The sequence below is a fragment of the Lolium rigidum genome, chromosome 4 (assembly GCF_022539505.1).
Source record: "Lolium rigidum isolate FL_2022 chromosome 4, APGP_CSIRO_Lrig_0.1, whole genome shotgun sequence".
Taxonomy (NCBI): domain Eukaryota; kingdom Viridiplantae; phylum Streptophyta; class Magnoliopsida; order Poales; family Poaceae; genus Lolium; species Lolium rigidum.
Window position 1 is genome coordinate 123,463,508 of NC_061511.1, and position 17,295 is coordinate 123,480,802.

At 47.4% G+C, this 17,295-nt stretch overlaps 1 pseudogene; it reads right to left on the reverse strand.

Moving 5' to 3' along the window:
* Window positions 1-484: 484 nt before the first annotated feature.
* LOC124647473 lies at window positions 485-4,991 on the reverse strand (annotated as a pseudogene).
* Between the last annotated feature and the right edge of the window lie 12,304 nt (window positions 4,992-17,295).

Below are 17,295 nucleotides of genomic sequence, written 5' to 3' on the forward strand. Positions count from 1 at the left end.
AAAATAAGAATAGGGAAAAACAGGGTGCTCATGTGGCGGCGACGTGGCGCACGCGTGGCGCGCGCGTGGCGCGCGTGGCGGCGACGTGGCGGCGGCGAGGAGAGTTGGCCGGCGCGGCCAGGATGTGGCGGCGGTGGCGGTTCGGCGGTTCCCGGCGGCAGCAAGGTGGCAGACGGTGTGCAGCGCGTCGCGGCGGGCTCGGGAGCGTCGGCGGCGTGGCCTCCTGCGGACCAGCCGGCCATCGCCGCCGGCAGCTACTCCGGCGAGCTTTTGGCGGCAGCCTGGTGGCGTGCGTGCGGGGAAAAGGGGGGAATAGGAGGAGGGCCTACGGGGCTTTAGGCCTCGCTCGAGTATCTGGGTGAACCCCCACGGTCCACCCATACCCCCACTAATCCCTTCCGCAAAACGCTACTTTTCAGCTGTTCGGTTAATCCCTGCTGAAGCTAGGTTTGTACCGTTGTACGGTTGGTTTTACAGGAAAAGGTAGACAATTGCACACTAGCATGCATGAATTACCATTGTGCTTTTCCACTAAACACTAATTCATCAGCGTACAAAACTACACTTCTACTTTTCTATAAACATAGTAAATTCGAACAGTTCATCATCACACACAGGCACAAACGTGTACTTTACAATTGCATGTTTTGTTCAATTTCTCGTAGCCGGCGAGGAGCAAACACGGTACTGCCGCTGGCCACGCCGCCTGGCTCGACATGGTGAGCTGCAGGGGTCCCTGGGGCGAGCCGGATTGCGACGTGTTGTTCTGCGACGTGCTGTACTGCTCTGGCCACACGCCGGCAGAGTGGTGCTGCCGATCACTGTCAGATGTTCGTCGCGTGTGTAACCTGTATTTCCGTAGAACAGTTTGTGCACTTGGTCAATGCTCCAATGTTCAATTATGATGATCACAGTAGTTGGTGTGGTGTAAATGGATCAGATAACTGAAATTAAAAGAGAAGGCAGTTAGGAACAAACCTGATGGCTCTTAACCTCGACCAGCACCACCCCGTCTACCGCGACTGCTGCCGCTGCTGCTCTCCGGCGTCCGTGATAGCACAGCTGTTGGCTCTCGGGGCACCAGGGCAGGGCTCGTCGATCACGGGGGATGAGAGGAACATGTCTGGGACTGCCATGGCTGCCGCCTCTGGTCTCTCCGTTGATTTTGAGAAGGATGGCAACCCATTCAGGGAGACATTAGACACCTGATGAATTGAAATTGACAACACAGGGTTAGAAAAAGCAGGTACATATACATGAGTTAAGAGGAAAATAATTTCCCTGCTGATTGAATGCAAACTCTATATTTATTAATCCTGATATGGAATCTAACAACTTAGGGAGAAAACGGCTTCAGAATAAAACAAAACATATTCTGAAAATAGTGTAGCAGACACATGTTGTGTGGTGTATGATGCAGGATCCCAACTGCAAGTTTGGTGTTGAGATGGGATGGAAATATCTATATTCTTGGAATGAATTTGACATTTTAATGAATATTTAGAAAAAAAATGGCATCTGGATAAAATACTGAAATAGGTTGCTCCAAAATTACTCATTGAAGTATCATCCTGCAATGTCATGGTAAGCTTTTTTTCAATAGAAAACAAAGTTTCTTTTTTCTTTTGTATGAACTAAAAGGATGAATTTGAACAGAGGAAAAAACAAGAAAATGCCAGAAATCAAGATCCTTTTAACCTGGCGAAGGAACCAACAAAGAGACAGTGAGGAGTAGCACAATGTTGGCATTCCGCCTCTATTTGAGATCATATGGAAAAACTTATGGAGAGCTTTTGATTTATGTATTTAAGTACAACAAAGTCAAGATGCCAATAGATGAGAATATAATTTTTCAGTTATGACTTTATTAATAGAACATGCAAAGAGGTTGCTCTGAAATGTATAAGTTACCCATCGATTTCTTTTCTCTGTCAGTTTGGTAGTACACCATTTGTACCCCTTTCTTTGCTTAGCACACGCGTAAGGCAAAATTCTAAGCGATGGATAATACACGAAAAGGTTCATCGATGAAATCAAAGGCACTCGCATGTCATATACTTATAAACCTGAATGCTGATGACTAATTTGAAGTAACACATACACAAATTCCATGGCTCATTGAGTCCACGGTATAGCTTTCATCTTCCCAGTTCATCACAAAATCAAGAAAGAAACATCTCTGCATCTAACCGGCTCCTAATTAGCAAATAGCAAGCCACTGCCGGCTCCTAATAAAAAATCCATGTCACCGCCGTGCACCACCTCAAGACCAGATCCTAACACAAGCTCAACATCTCCTAGATCGAAGAACACGAACATGCTGACGCCCTGAACCTTCGAACACGAGCAGCCCCAACGGTACGAGAAGACGGGAAGGGTAGGCGAAGGAGGAGAGCACCTTACCTTCTAGCAGCCGGCGTCGGACGCGGCGAAGGGGGAGATGCAGGAGATCTGGAGGTTCCAGATCGAGCGCCTTGTCTTCGGCCCGGGCTCCGTGGCGGTGTGGGCGTTGAGAAAGGGCGACGAGGACTAGAGCAGCTCCTCTCTCTAGTTGGTCGGGCGGACGCCATCGTCCCGAAGCGATCGCCAGCGCTCCTCCGTTCGCGTCGCCGCCGTCGCGGTCGTGAGGGACAAAGTGTCGATTCTCGCTTCTTCTTTTTTCTCTCTACTAGTAAGCGGGCACGTGCAATGCACGTCTTCATAATCATTAATAAAATTTATTAGTAATCAGCTCACAAGGATTTTTTTGAGGTAATGATGATTTTTTGAGGTAATGATTGTTGCATCTATCCTAGCAATAATGCAAGGTCACCTCCAATCTGAGTCCTAACTCTTCCGTGGGTGAAGCCTAGGTGGTTCACTTCTCTGGAAGTCCCAAAACCACTATATATGCAAGGAAGTTCTCAACAAATACGAATGAAGCCAAATAAAAAAAGCTCAAAATTATATTACCCATTTCTCCATCTATGCTTAAAATGTTCTGCCACAAAAATGTTCAATGGTTAATAAAATATTATTTCCAAAACAAATATAATCACTAAGCTAGAAAGGATGAGTCGATCTACCTGACCTGGAGGATTGATTGAGCTCTCAAACTTGATGGAAACCAGAAGTTCCAAAATAGAGTGCCATATCTACCACACAAAGAAAAAGAAATCAACTAATCAAAAGATACTCTTCACACTGTTATGTACGTACCTCGCTAGTGTTGCTCATCTCACTAAAAAAAAGTACTAAAAACAACTTAGTTTTGCCTAAATCTCTTCTAGGCAAGGCTGATAAGAATGTGTCACCTCCTTGTCGCTCTAATAGTGAAGCTTCTTCTATATTCTATTGGCATATAATTCGTTCAAGCCCTCTTAACCTGCACGAATTGGCATATGCGTTCAATCAAGATCTCCAAATCTATCTTATCACATCAAACAAAGTCCCCGCAAATAGAATCAAGTACATTTCTAAAGAAATCCATCTCATAGGCGTACATGATCCAAACAAGATAGGACAATTTCTTCTCATACAAATTGATGCTACATTACCTCTTAAATATGCATCAATCACACCATCATTCTGCTAAATATGTGGGAACAGTGTACGCAGCTAGGGTAGCATGTCTCATTCTCTTACTAAAACAATAGCTCTCTGCATTTCGGTAATCAGCTAATGGCACATATGATTTTATATGCATGAACTATTATTATACTTCAATTGCATGCACTATATATATGGTTGCTGAATCAAAGAAAATATGATGCTTCAAATGCTCTGATCAAGTGAAGAAGCAATCTGCATGCCTCAAATGCTAAATCGAGCGGTAAGCAGCGTGCTTGTGCAAGCAACTCTCAAAGGTTCGAAAATTGCAGTCGTGTTCTTGATGCCTCACTCTTCTACCTATGAAAAATATGGATCTAGTTTCCTTCCCCGTTGTCATGTTTTTCATTACGACATCTTACTCAATGGCGTAGCTTTGGCAGGGAAACACATACCTCCACCTAAAATTGACATGAATATGGAATGTGGCCTATTCACTTCGACAACTGGTCATGTTGCAATTTTGTAGTCCGGGGTGTTGCTTCTCAAAATGAATGGTATAAATATGTGTATAGGTGGTTGCGGACATACCTTGATCAATTGGACAACTATATGAGCTACTACAACTCAATATAATGTGCATTGGCCTCCACTTTGAAGAACGGTGGCGTGTTCCCCACCGGACACCTGCAGCACGACACCATGTAGCACAATTGTAATATTCAAGATATGAGACAACCAGACAAACTGCAGGCAACCCGAATTCATAGATCGGTATGTGGCGTGCATACCTTGAAAAGTTCCAATTTCTACAAATCGCACCAAATGCATCTTGCTTGACTGATAGAAATTTCACCAGCCCGTAGGACAAACATATTGCTTAGCTGATTGCCGCTATTTTTATAGCAGCAATTAAGAAGTTAATATTCGAGTATCTTCCCAATCAAACGCTCAAAAACTATATTCATTGGTAAACTTATGGAAAATTGATAGAAAAAAATACCAATTCAGCACCACAAGAACTGTGGGCGTAGTTTTTCTTTTCTTTGTAGAACATCAACATGGGAACACTCAAACTCATACAAACAAACTTTACATTGCAAAGATAAATGTAGAAGTTCAAGCTCTTGCGTCCAGAAGTGAGAAACTTGACCCAAAAAACTCACCATTAGTTATGCTGACAATTCCTTGTGATATAAGGAACCAGAGGGAACCGTTGTGCACGCCCAGGACGCCCTAGAAGAAACAGAAAATGTTGAATCAGAAAAAGGATATTCTTGTCTTGGAGGAGGATGTTGTGCTCGCTCGGGATACCGGGAAGACGACCTCTCCATGACTCCACGCACATCGTCGAGGTCATTGAAGCGCCAACCAGGACGTCCTCGTACACTACCGGGAATACCTTGCCGCGGCGTCCAGGGCGCCGCCGCAAACGCTGTTGAAGGCGCCGTCACGCACGCCATGGACGGCTTCGCCCTAGAAGCCTTAGGCGCCGCGCACTCCATAGATAGCCTCTTACCTGAAATCGTTTGTCGTGTATGCCATGCGAATCTTCGACGGCACACCATGCGATGGACGCGGGAGTGGTTCTGGCGGACGCGGCAGTTGTCCTCATGGTCACGCAAGGGCCTTCCACCTAGATGTCACCAGTGTGGGAACGATGGAACCCACGACCTCTCCGATGCAACAACATCCAAGCCGACAGCGGGCGAGTCGAGCAAGCCGACAATTAGTCTCCAGATCCCATCATCTGATTATCCGATGTTGTGGTCTAAAAAATAAATTAGGCAAGAAATAGATTTCAGGAGCAAATTATGCTACGGGATTTGGCTTGCGTATGTAGCTGTTAAGTTACAACGTAATTTTAGGATCTAATTGATGGCGTGGTGGATGTGGGAGAACAACGGAATGTGGACCGTGTGATGCGCGTGAATGAACGGCGGGCGAGTCGAGCAAGCCGGCAATTAGTCTCCAGATCCCATCATCTGATTATCCGATGTTGTGGTCTAAAAGATAAATTAGGCAAGAAATAGATTTCAGGAGCAAATTATGCTACGGGATTTGGCTTGCGTATGTAATTGTTAAGTTACAATGTAATTTTAGGATCTAATTGCTGGGCGTGGTGGATGGTTGGGGGATGTGGGAGAACAACTGTTAGACAGTGTATTTACGTATATACCCCTGTATTGTAATCTCATGTAAACTCTTCAATCTATAAATATATACAACCAGCCACGTACGTTGTTACGTTGTGCTGATTCTCTCTCCAACCTTTCCATACTAGGGTTAGGTTTTACATGGTATCAGAGCACGCGTGCGCCGCCGCCGCCGATCCAATCTGGTAGCCGCCGCCGCCGCGTTCATGACTTCCGCTAGCTTCACCGACGCCACCACCGGTGTCCTCCAACAAAGCACCGCTGGGACGTTCACCATGGCCACCGACGGGACTCTGTCTCTACCGTCCACCGTTGGTGCGCTCTCTTCGCCGTCCACCACCGGCGCTCTCTCTCCGTCGACTACTGGCGCGATCTCCTCGCCATCCAGCCTCGGGGCCCTCTCGCCTCGACCATCGGCGCATCTACGCTGTCCTCCATGGGAACTCTTCCCGCCGGGAGCATGTTCTCCTCGGCGGACCTTGGGGGTGCCTCGTCGTCCAGCCGCAACCGTCGCGGCGCCGTTCCACTTCGGCAACCTTCTGACGGTCAAGCTCGGCAGCGACAACTACCTGCTGTGGCGCTCTGCCATCCTCCCGCTGCTGCGATCTCACTTCTTGATGGGGTACGTAGACGGGACATACCCATGTCCGCCGGAGCGCATCCTTGTGCAGTTCGAGGGGCGCCCCGCAGCGATTCCCAATCCTGAGTACCGGGCCTGGGTGATGCAAGACCGAGGCGGCTGTTGTCGAGGATCAATTCCTCACGACTCCTGCCGTTGGTGGCCTGGTGATGTTTGCTGCCACGGCGCAGGAGGCCTGGGTGACTCTCCGTGACTCCTTCGACACCCACTTCAGTGCACAATCCGTGCATATTCGTGGGCAACTGCAGAAGATGGAGAAGCACACCTCGTCGATCACGACGTACTTCAACAAGATCAAGGCTCTGTCGGACTCTCTCACCGCAATGGGCCAGCCTCTAGCTCAGGAGGACTTCGTTGCCTATGTTCTCAATGGGCTCGACGAGGACTACGACAACCTTGCTGAAAACATCAATGGCCGTGAGACTCCGATCTCCACGCGTGAACTCCATGCTCGCATGTTGTCCACTGAACAGCGGGTCGAGAGCCGCCGTGCAGCCGCTCTCCAAAGTGGCGCCTCGGCGAATGCCGCGTACCGTGGCGGTGGCCGTGGTGGGCCTCGCCCACGAGACGGGCGGCGGCGGGGAGGCTACTCCAAGCCCAACTACTCTCCCGCCGCTGGTTATGGTGGTGGTGGCCGTGGTACGCCGCCGCCCCCTGGTTATGGTGGTGGCCGCGGTGGGCCGCCTCCCTCTAATCTCCCCTACTCCAACAACTCCTCTGGTTCTAACAACGGAGGGGGCGGGGGTGGAGGCGGGCGCCGGCCCGGAATACATCGATGGGAATCGTCCGCTGTGCCAGCTTTGCAACACGCTTGGTCATATCGCGGCGCGTTGCTGGAAGCGCTTCGACAAGGACTTCCTCGGTGTAGGCAATGATGGCGCCAATCTGGAGCGCCAAGTCTCGATGGTGACGCATGGCAATCACCACCAGGCTGCATACACTCCGTCCTATCCTGTTGATCCAGTTTGGTACATGGATACCGGCGCCACTGACCATCTCACTGGCGAGCTGGATAAGCTTGGCGTCAAGGAACCGTATCACGGGAAGGACCATGTGCACACTGCTAATGGTCAAGGTATGCGCATATCTCATATTGGTCAATCTACTCTTTCCACTAACACTGCCACCCCACTTTGTCTCAAAGATATTCTAGTCTGTCCTCAAGTCACTAAGAATCTTTTATCTGCTCATAAACTTGCTCTTGATAACAACGTCTTTGTTGAAATTCATCCATTTGATCTTTTTGTGAAGGACCGAGATACGAAGGAAATCATTCTTAGTGGTCGGAGTCATGGCGCCCTCTATCCAGTTGGTGGCCGAGGGCCCCCGGTCAGACAGGCTTTCACAAGCATCCGAGTGTCTTCATCCAAGCGGCAGCTGTCGTCTAGGACATCCAGCGTCTCCAGTGGTCGAGCATGTTCTTCGTCGCCATGCCCTGCCTATTGAGTCTAGCAATAAAAACTCCTTAGTGTGTGATGCCTGTCAACAAGGCAAAAGTCATCAGTTACCTTTTTCGTCCTCCACTCGTGTAATAAAAGCTCCTTTAGAGCTTATCTTCACAGATGTCTGGGGCCCTGCCCAAACCTCCATTAGTGGTCATTCTTATTATGTGAGCTTTATTGATGCTTTTAGTAAATTCACATGGCTTTATTTGCTCAAGCGCAAGTCTGATGTTTTTAATGTCTTCTTGCAATTTCAAACTCATGTTGAACGTCTACTTAGCCACAAAATCATTCATGTTCAATCGGATTGGGGAGGCGAATATCGTAATCTTAATACTTTCTTTCATAATCTTGGCATTGATCATCGTGTTGCGTGCCCTCATACTCATCAACAAAACGGGGCTGCTGAACGCAAACACCGTCACATTGTAGAAACTGGACTTACTCTTCTTGCACATGCCTCCTTGCCGTTTCACTTCTGGAGTGATGCTTTTCATACGGCCTGTTTTCTTATCAATAGACTTCCTACTCGTGTTCTTGACATGAAAACTCCATTGGAAGTCCTATTGCATGAAACCCCGGACTACACGTTTTTCAAGGTTTTTGGTTGTGCCTGTTGGCCCCATCTCGGACCTTACAACAATAGAAAACTTGAATTTCGTTCTAAGAAGTGTGTCTTCCTTGGTTATAGCTCCTTACACAAAGGCTACAAATGTTTGCATGTCCCATCCAATAGAGTCTATATTTCTCGCGATGTCATCTTCGATGAGAATGTTTTCCCTTTTGCTCATATGCCTTCTACCACTACATCGTTGATCCCACTTCTACACCAGTTTCCATTGACCAATTTGCAGATATTGCGTATTCTCCATCCTTGCTTCCTAACCATGGTGCAGGAACCGCTCGAGGAGCCCGGCTGGAGCTTCTAGACCAGCCCTCTGAGGATCACGTCGATCATGGCGACAGCGCGGACCCCAGCCCCATGCAGATCCATGCACGGGCTGGCTCTCCCCCGCCTGACCTGCCTGGTGGCAGCCCCGCCACTCCAGCCCGCACCCCGTCTCCGGGACGGTCTGCGTCGCCCCCGGCGGCAGATGTCTCTGCGTCGCCCACCTCGTCTGGCCCACCCTCGCCTGGGCCGACACAGGTGTCTCCTGCTGCACCTCCTGACGCCGTCGCCACAACGAGCGGGCGCTCGCTGCCGTCCGACCAGCCGTCCGAACCACCGCGGCCAGTCACTCGTAGCCGCACCGGCCACTCTCGGCCCAAGGTCTGGACCGATGGGTCCGTTGCCTGGCTGACGGCATGTTCTGCTCATGGCATCGCTGATCCCTCTTCGGAGCCGTCCTCTCATCATGATGCTATGCGCATACCGCACTGGCGTGAGGCGATGGAGACTGAGTATCAAGCTCTTCTTCGCAATGAGACCTGGCGGCTGGTTCCTCCTCGTCCTGGTCTCAATGTCATTGACTCTAAATGGGTTTTCAAGATCAAACGCCACTCTGACGGGTCTATTGAGCGCTACAAAGCGCGCCTGGTTGCCAAGGGATTCAAGCGGCGGTATGGGCCTGGACTACGAAGACACCTTCGATCCTCGTCATTAAGCCCACCACTATTCGACTTCGCTCTCTCTTGCGGTCACGCGTGGTTGGCACCTTCGGCAACTTGATGTTCGGAATGCATTTCTCCATGGGGTTCTTGAGGAGGAGGTTTACATGCGTCGGCCGCACTGGGTTTGTTGATTCTGCTCATCCTCGGCATCTCGTCGTCCGGTCAAAGCTCTTTATGGGCTTAAACAGGCGCCCCGGGCCTGGCATGCTCGTCTTGGGAGTGTTCTTCGGCGTCATGGCTTTGTCCCTTCCAGCGCCGACACCTCTCTCTTTATGCTTCGCCGTCCGGATATCACCATGTATCTCTTGGTTTATGTCGATGATATCATCGTGGTGAGTTCTTCGCATTCTGCAGTTGGTCGTCTCGTTCATGGTTTACAGTCTGAGTTTGCGGTGAAGGATTTGGGCTCTCTTCGCTTCTTTCTGGGGATCGAGGTTTCTGATGTCTCTCAGGGTCTAGCTCTTACTCAGAAGAAGTATGCTCTTGATATTCTTCGCCGTCTTCGGTATGCTCGAGTGCAAGTCAGCCTCTACTCCCATGGCTCGTGGCTGGCATCTGTCCGTCTGGCGATGGGGTTCTCTTGACTTACGATGAGGCTACTACCTATCGCAGTATTGTTGGAGGTTTGCAGTATTTACTGGTCACACGGCCTGATATCTCGTTTGCAGTCAACAAAGTGTGTCAGTATATGCAGACTCCACGTCAACCTCACTGGTCTGCTGTGAAGCGTATTCTCCGCTATATCAGTTCTACCATCTCTCATGGGATTCATATTCGGCGCTCTTCCTCCAGTCTCTTATCTGCTTTTTCTGATGCCGACTGGGCTGGAGATTCTGATGACAGGCGATCCACGGGGGACATGCCATCTTCTATGGACCTAATTTGATCGCACAGGTGCTCGAAAACAAGCTACAGTGTCACGCTCTAGTACTGAGTCTGAGTACAAGGCTCTTGCTAATGCCACTGCTGAGTTGATTTGGGTACAGTCGTTGCTTCAGGAGCTGGGAGTACCACAGGCTCGTCCACCGATTCTATGGTGTGACAACATTGGAGCTACGTACTTGTCATCTAATCCTGTGTTTCATGCTCGGACTAAGCATATTGAGGTTGACCATCACTTCGTGCGAGAGAGAGTTGCACGAAGCGTCTACATATCAAGTTCATCTCGTCTAAAGATCAACTTGCGGACATCTTCACCAAGCCGTTGCCTTTGCCACAGTTCTCGGCCTGCCGGCGCAATCTCAGCCTTCTTGATACGGCTAAGATTGAGGGAGGGTGTTAGACAGTGTATTTACGTATATACCCCTGTATTGTAATCTCATGTAAACTCTTCAATCTATAAATATATACAACCAGCCACGTACGTTGTTACGTTGTGCTGATTCTCTCTCCAACCTTTCCATACTAGGGTTAGGTTTTACAACAACGGAATGTGGACTGATGCGCGTGAATGAACGGCGGAGATTCAATTTTCCAACGACACTTCGTGCCTTTATAAGTAGTAGAGATAGAGATGTCGATTCGGGATTTCTGTCCACGCGTGCGACCAAGATTTTTTAAAACCCGGTGGAACGGGCGGGTTTGGGGGAAAACCGAGCTGGTTTGAACCCCGACAGGGATTAACCGAACACGTTATCAGATTAGACCGGGATTAAACCCGGGGCGGATCCAATCTCGGCTGACCCATGGGGTTTGCGTCGTGATTCCGCCCGGGTTGGGACGAAACGAACGAGGCCTTAAGGGGGCGGCGTCTCGGGCCGAGGGGGGGGCGCGAGGTGGTGGGGGAAGTGGAGGTCGGAGGTGGCCGGGGCGGTGGTTCTGGGCGTCGTGCAGGAGATCGTGGCGTGCGGGAGGTTGGGGGCGACGTGGGGGCGCGCGGGTGGGCTGGAGGCGGCCTGGCCTAGTCGGCCTGGTGCGGCTGGGCCGCTGGGTCGGCCCAGGGGGAGGGAAAGAGGAGAGAGGAGGAGGGGGCGCGGGGGGAAGGCCTGGCTGGGCCGTGGCCGACTGGGTCGGCCCAGTCGGGTCGGCCTCTCTTTCTTTTTTTTCTTTTTTTTTTCTATGGTGTGCCAAAAATATTCAAAAAATGCAAATGCGGCATCGATGGATTCCTTGCGAAAATAGCTTCACTATGGAACCACCTTTGAGACAAAATAAAATAATTTTAAAACCAAAGTTGGCATAGACGCCTATGTGGCTATTAGCACCATTTCAGGGTTCGGGGTTTTGAAACGAATTTGAATTTCTCTTAAAATGCAACTATGTCATGATGCTTATGAATGCCATGCATGAAGTTTGAAATTTTGAAATTTGGGATGTTACAAACCTACCCCCTTAAGATGATTCTCACCCTCGAGAATCGGAGTGGCTAGCAAATAGGTGTGGGTGATCTTCACGGAGATCATCTTCTCGTTCCCATGTAGCTTCTTCCTTTGTGTGGTGGTTCCACTGGACCTTGCAAAATTTGATCGTCTTTGTACGGGTCACTCTTTCTGTTGTCTCCAGAATCTTGAAGCGTTCGGAAAGTATAGGTTGAAGCGCGTGGATCAATAGTGGGATTTGTCCATCCAAATGACGGATAGATATACTCTGGGCCCTCTCAGTGGAATATCATCCAAATAGCTTGCAAGCATGTGACTGGCTCACAAGGGATGTCATATCACGGTACGAGTAAAGAGTACTTATCGGTAACGAGGTTGAACTAGCTAGGTATTGAGATACCGACGATCAAACCTCGGATAAGTAAAATATAGTGCGACAAAGGGAATCGGTATCGTATGTTAATGTTTCTTTCGATCACTAAGTCATAGTTGAATATGTGGGATCCATTATGGATCTCTAGGTCCCGCTATTGGTTATTGATCGGAGAATTGTCTCGATCATGTCTGCATAGTTCGTAAACCGTAGGGTGACACACTTAAGGTTCGATGTCGTTTTAAATAGATATGGAATATGGAATGGAGTTCGAATATTGTTCGGAGTCTCGGATAGGATCCAGGAAATCACGAGAGGTCCGGAATGGTCCGGAGAATAAGATTCATATATGGGAAGTCACATTCCAAGTTTGGGAATGGTCAGCTGAATTTATGGAAGATTCCGGAAGGTTCTAGAATCATCCGGAACAATTCACTATGGCAGGTGGAGTCCCGGATGGACTCCACCAGCCCTAGCCGACCCACCAAGTGGGAAGGTGGACTCCATGGTGGACTCCACCATCTTGGTCGGCCACATGAGAAGGAAAGGGAGAAATCCCTCTTCCTCTAGGTTTCCAATTTTGGTAAGTTTTGGAGTTAGACTTCAATGTGGTTTTGGGGGAACCCTAGGTTTTCCAGCTATATATAGAGGAGGAGAGGAGAGGGGGCTGGCCATAACAACAGCCGCACCACCCAGGGCACCCAAGGCCGGCGCTCCATGGCCCCCTCTCCCAAACCCTAGCCCTTCCTCCTCATATCTCCTGCAAGGTTTTGGCGAAGCCCTGCCGGAATTCTCCACCACCACTGTCACCACGATGCTGCTGGGATTCCGAGGAGGACCTACTACTTCCGCTGCCGGCTGGAACGGGGAGAAGGACGTCTTCATCGACACCGTACGTGTGACCGAGTGCGGAGGTGCTCCCGATTGCGGCACCGTCAAGATCTTCTATGCGCTTTTGAAAGCGACAAGTGATCGACTACATCATCCACGATATTTATCTCATTAACGCTTAGCGATCTTCGAGGGTATGATGATCTCATCTCGTTGCTACCATCTACTAGATTAGATCTTGGCTTGTTATTTGTTCTTGCGGTAGGATTTTTTTGTTTTCTATGCTACGAATCCCTACAGATGAGAGGGGAGTAGTCCACCCCCTGGACAACGGTTTGTGGTGGTAACTTGATCTAATCTCTCTATGTATGATCATGGTTGAATTCCATATGATATGTATTGTATGTCTATGGATCTATATATGTAATTCATGTGGTGGATATTATGGTGTAAGATGATATTTGTTATGCATCTAAGGTTGTGTTGGAATTCTTATGATTTGTCATACTTCGGAGATGCTTCTATGATAGATTTATATTCTTAATGCATTGTTTATCTTGCCATGAGGTGCTTGACATCACCAAGTGTAGGTAGGTGGGATAGATTTGATTTGTTTCACACAACACATAAATCATTGCATCCATGTCTAAAAGTGTTTACCATATAGTAGTATGATGTATGTAGGTATTGTATGGCCAAGTGACAGATGGCATATGCATTGAGCAACACAAACACTGCAGCACCACATCCTTTATTTGGGGGTAAAAAGGGAGAAGTATGATGTGTGGTGTGACAATAACCAATGCTAGGGTGACAACTTCAACACAAAGGATTATTTCTTTCACCTATGTGTTCTTAGACATGTAGCCATCATAAGTATTACCATTAAAACATGATTATGTTGTGTATTTTTATTATCTGTATCATGATCACCACCATAGATTAAGAGGGAGGATTGAGTGAACCCATGAACCCATGTCCATTGTTCCCATAATATAAAACCTTTGTCTTGTCCACTTGTGTGAAGAGTATTGGGACAATTTACATTGTTATTTTTGCTGCACTTTATTTTCTTGTATCAAAGCAACCTCCACCACTCAATTAAATTGTTTATTGCATAATCAACTAAAACTTGTGACAATTTAGTTGTAGGGAATATTAGCTTTTCCTTCTTGCTCCTGCGGATCGATACCCACTTCCACATTGAATTGTACTACGGTGATCCCCTGCACTTGGGAGTTATCCCACATATCAGCAGATGATGCAGAAATGCCTAGGTGAGTGATGCGTGTAGTTGACACGTCCGTTGGGAACCCCAAGAGGAAGGTGTGATGCGCACAGCGGCAAGTTTCCCTCAGTAAGAAACCAAGGTTTAATCGAACCAGTAGGAGTCAAGAAGCACGTCGAAGGTTGATGGCGGCGGTATGTAGTGCGGCGCAACACCGGGGATTCGGCGCCAACGTGGAACCTGCACAACACAACCAAAGTACTTTGCCCCAACGAAACGGTGAGGTTGTCAATCTCACCGGCTTGCTGTAACAAAGGATTAGATGTATAGTGTGGATGATGATTGTTTGCAGAAAATAGTAGAACAAGTATTGCAGTGGATTGTATTCGATGTAAAAGAATAGACCGGGGTCCACAGTTCACTAGAGGTGTCTCTCCCATAAGATAAATAGCATGTTGGGTGAACAAAATACAGTCGGGCAATTGACAAATAGAGAGGGCATGACAATGCACATACATGATATGATGAATATTGTGAGATTTAATTGGGCATTACGACAAAGTACATAGACCGCTATCCGGCATGCATCTATGCCTAAAAAGTCCACCTTCAGGTTATCATCCGAACCCCTTCCAGTATTAAGTTGCAAAACAACGAGACAATTGCATTAAGTATGGTGCGTAATGTAATCAATAACTACATCCTCGGACATAGCATCAATGTTTTATCCCTAGTGGCAACAGCACATCCACAACCTTAGAACTTTACATCACTGTCCCAGATTTAATGGAGGCATGAACCACCTATCGAGCATAAATACTCCCTCTTGGAGTTAAGAGCAAAAACTTGGCCAGAGCCTCTACTAATAACGGAGAGCATGCAAGATCATAAACAATACATAGGTAATAGATTGATAATCAACATAACATAGTATTCTCTATCCATCGGATCCCGACAAACACAACATATAGAATTACAGATAGATGATCTTGATCATGTTAGGCAGCCCACAAGATCCGACAATGAAGCACATGAGGAGAAGACAACCATCTAGCTACTGCTATGGACCCATAGTCCAGGGGTGAACTACTCACTCATCACTCCGGAGGGGACCATGGCGGTGAAGAGTCCTCCGGGAGATGGATCCCCTCTCCGGCGAGGTGCGGGAGGTGATCTCCGAGATCCCCCGAGATGGGATTGGCGGCGGCGGTGTCTCGGTAAGGTTTTCCGTATCGTGGCTCTCGGTGCTCGGGGGTTTCGCGACGAAGGCTTTAAGTAGGCGGAAGGGCAACGCGGGGGCCACACGAGGGCCCCACACGCCGAGGCCGCGCGGCCTAGACCTGGGCCGCGCCGCCTGCTGTGGCGGCGCCTCGTGGCCCCACTTCCTTTCCCCTCGGTTTTACGGAAGCTTCGTGCAAAAATAGGACCATGGGCGTTGATTTCGTCCAATTCCGAGAATATTTCCTTTGTAGGATTTCTGAAACCAAAAACAGCAGAAAACAGCAAGTGGCTCTTCGGCATCTCGTTAATAGGTTAGTGCCGGAAAATGCATAAATACGACATATAATGTGTATAAAACATGTAGATATCATCAATAATGTGGCATGGAACATAAGAAATTATCGATACGTCGGAGACTTATCAGCATCCCCAAGCTTAGTTCCTGCTCGTCCCGAGCGAGTAAACGATAACAAAGATAATTTCTGGAGTGACATGCCATCATAACCTTGATCATACTATTGTAAACATATGTAATGAATGCAGCGATCAAAACAATGGTAATGACATGAGTAAACAACTGAATCATAAAGCAAAGACTTTTCATGAATAGTACTTCAAGACAAGCATCAATAAGTCTTGCATAAGAGTTAACTCATAAAGCAATAAATCAAAGTAAAGGTATTGAAGCAACACAAAGGAAGATTAAGTTTCAACGGTTGCTTTCAACTTATAACATGTATATCTCATGGATAATTGTCAACATAGAGTAATATAACAAGTGCAATATGCAAGTATGTAGGAATCAATGCACAGTTCACACAAGTGTTTGCTTCTTGAGGTGGAGAGAAATAGGTGAACTGACTCAACATAAAAGTAAAAGAAAGGTCCTTCGCAGAGGAAAGCATCGATTGCTATATTTGTGCTAGAGCTTTTATTTTGAAAACAAGAAACAATTTTGTCAACGGTAGTAATAAAGCATATGTATCATGTAAATTATATCTTACAAGTTGCAAGCCTCATGCATAGTATACTAATAGTGCCCGCACCTTGTCCTAATTAGCTTGGACTACCGGGATCATCGCAATACACATGTTTTAACCAAGTGTCACAAAGGGGTACCTCCATGCCGCCTGTACAAAGGTCTAAGGAGAAAGCTCGCATTTTGGATTTCTCGCTTTTGATTATTCTCAACTTAGACATCCATACCGGGACAACATGGACAACGAGATAATGGACTCCTCTTTAATGCATAAGCATGTAGCAACAATTAGTGTTCTCATATGAGATTGAGGATATATGTCCAAAACTGAAACTTCCACCATGATTCATGGCTTTAGTTAGCGGCCCAATATTCTTCTCTAACAATATGCATGCTCTAACCATTAAAGTGGTAGATCTCCCTTACTTCAGACAAGACGGACATGCATAGCAACTCACATGATATTCAACAAAGAGTAGTTGATGGCGTCCCCAGAAGCATGGTTATCGCACAACAAGCAACTTAATAAGAGATAAAGTGCATAAGTACATATTCAATACCACAATAGTTTTTAAGCTATTTGTCCCATGAGCTATATATTGTAAAGGTAAAGAATGGAAATTTTAAAGGTAGCACTCAAGCAATTTACTTTGGAATGGCGGAGAAATACCATGTAGTAGGTAGGTATGGTGGACACAAATGGCATAGTGGTTGGCTCAAGGATTTTGGATGCATGAGAAGTATTCCCCCTCGATACAAGGTTTAGGCTAGCAAGGTTATTTGAAACAAACACAAGGATGAACCGGTGCAGCAAAACTCACATAAAAGACATATTGTAAACATTATAAGACTCTACACCGTCTTCCTTGTTGTTCAAACTCAATACTAGAAATTATCTAGAGTTTAGAGAGACCAAATATGCAAACCAAATTTTAGCAAGCTCTATGTATTTCTTCATTAATGGGTGC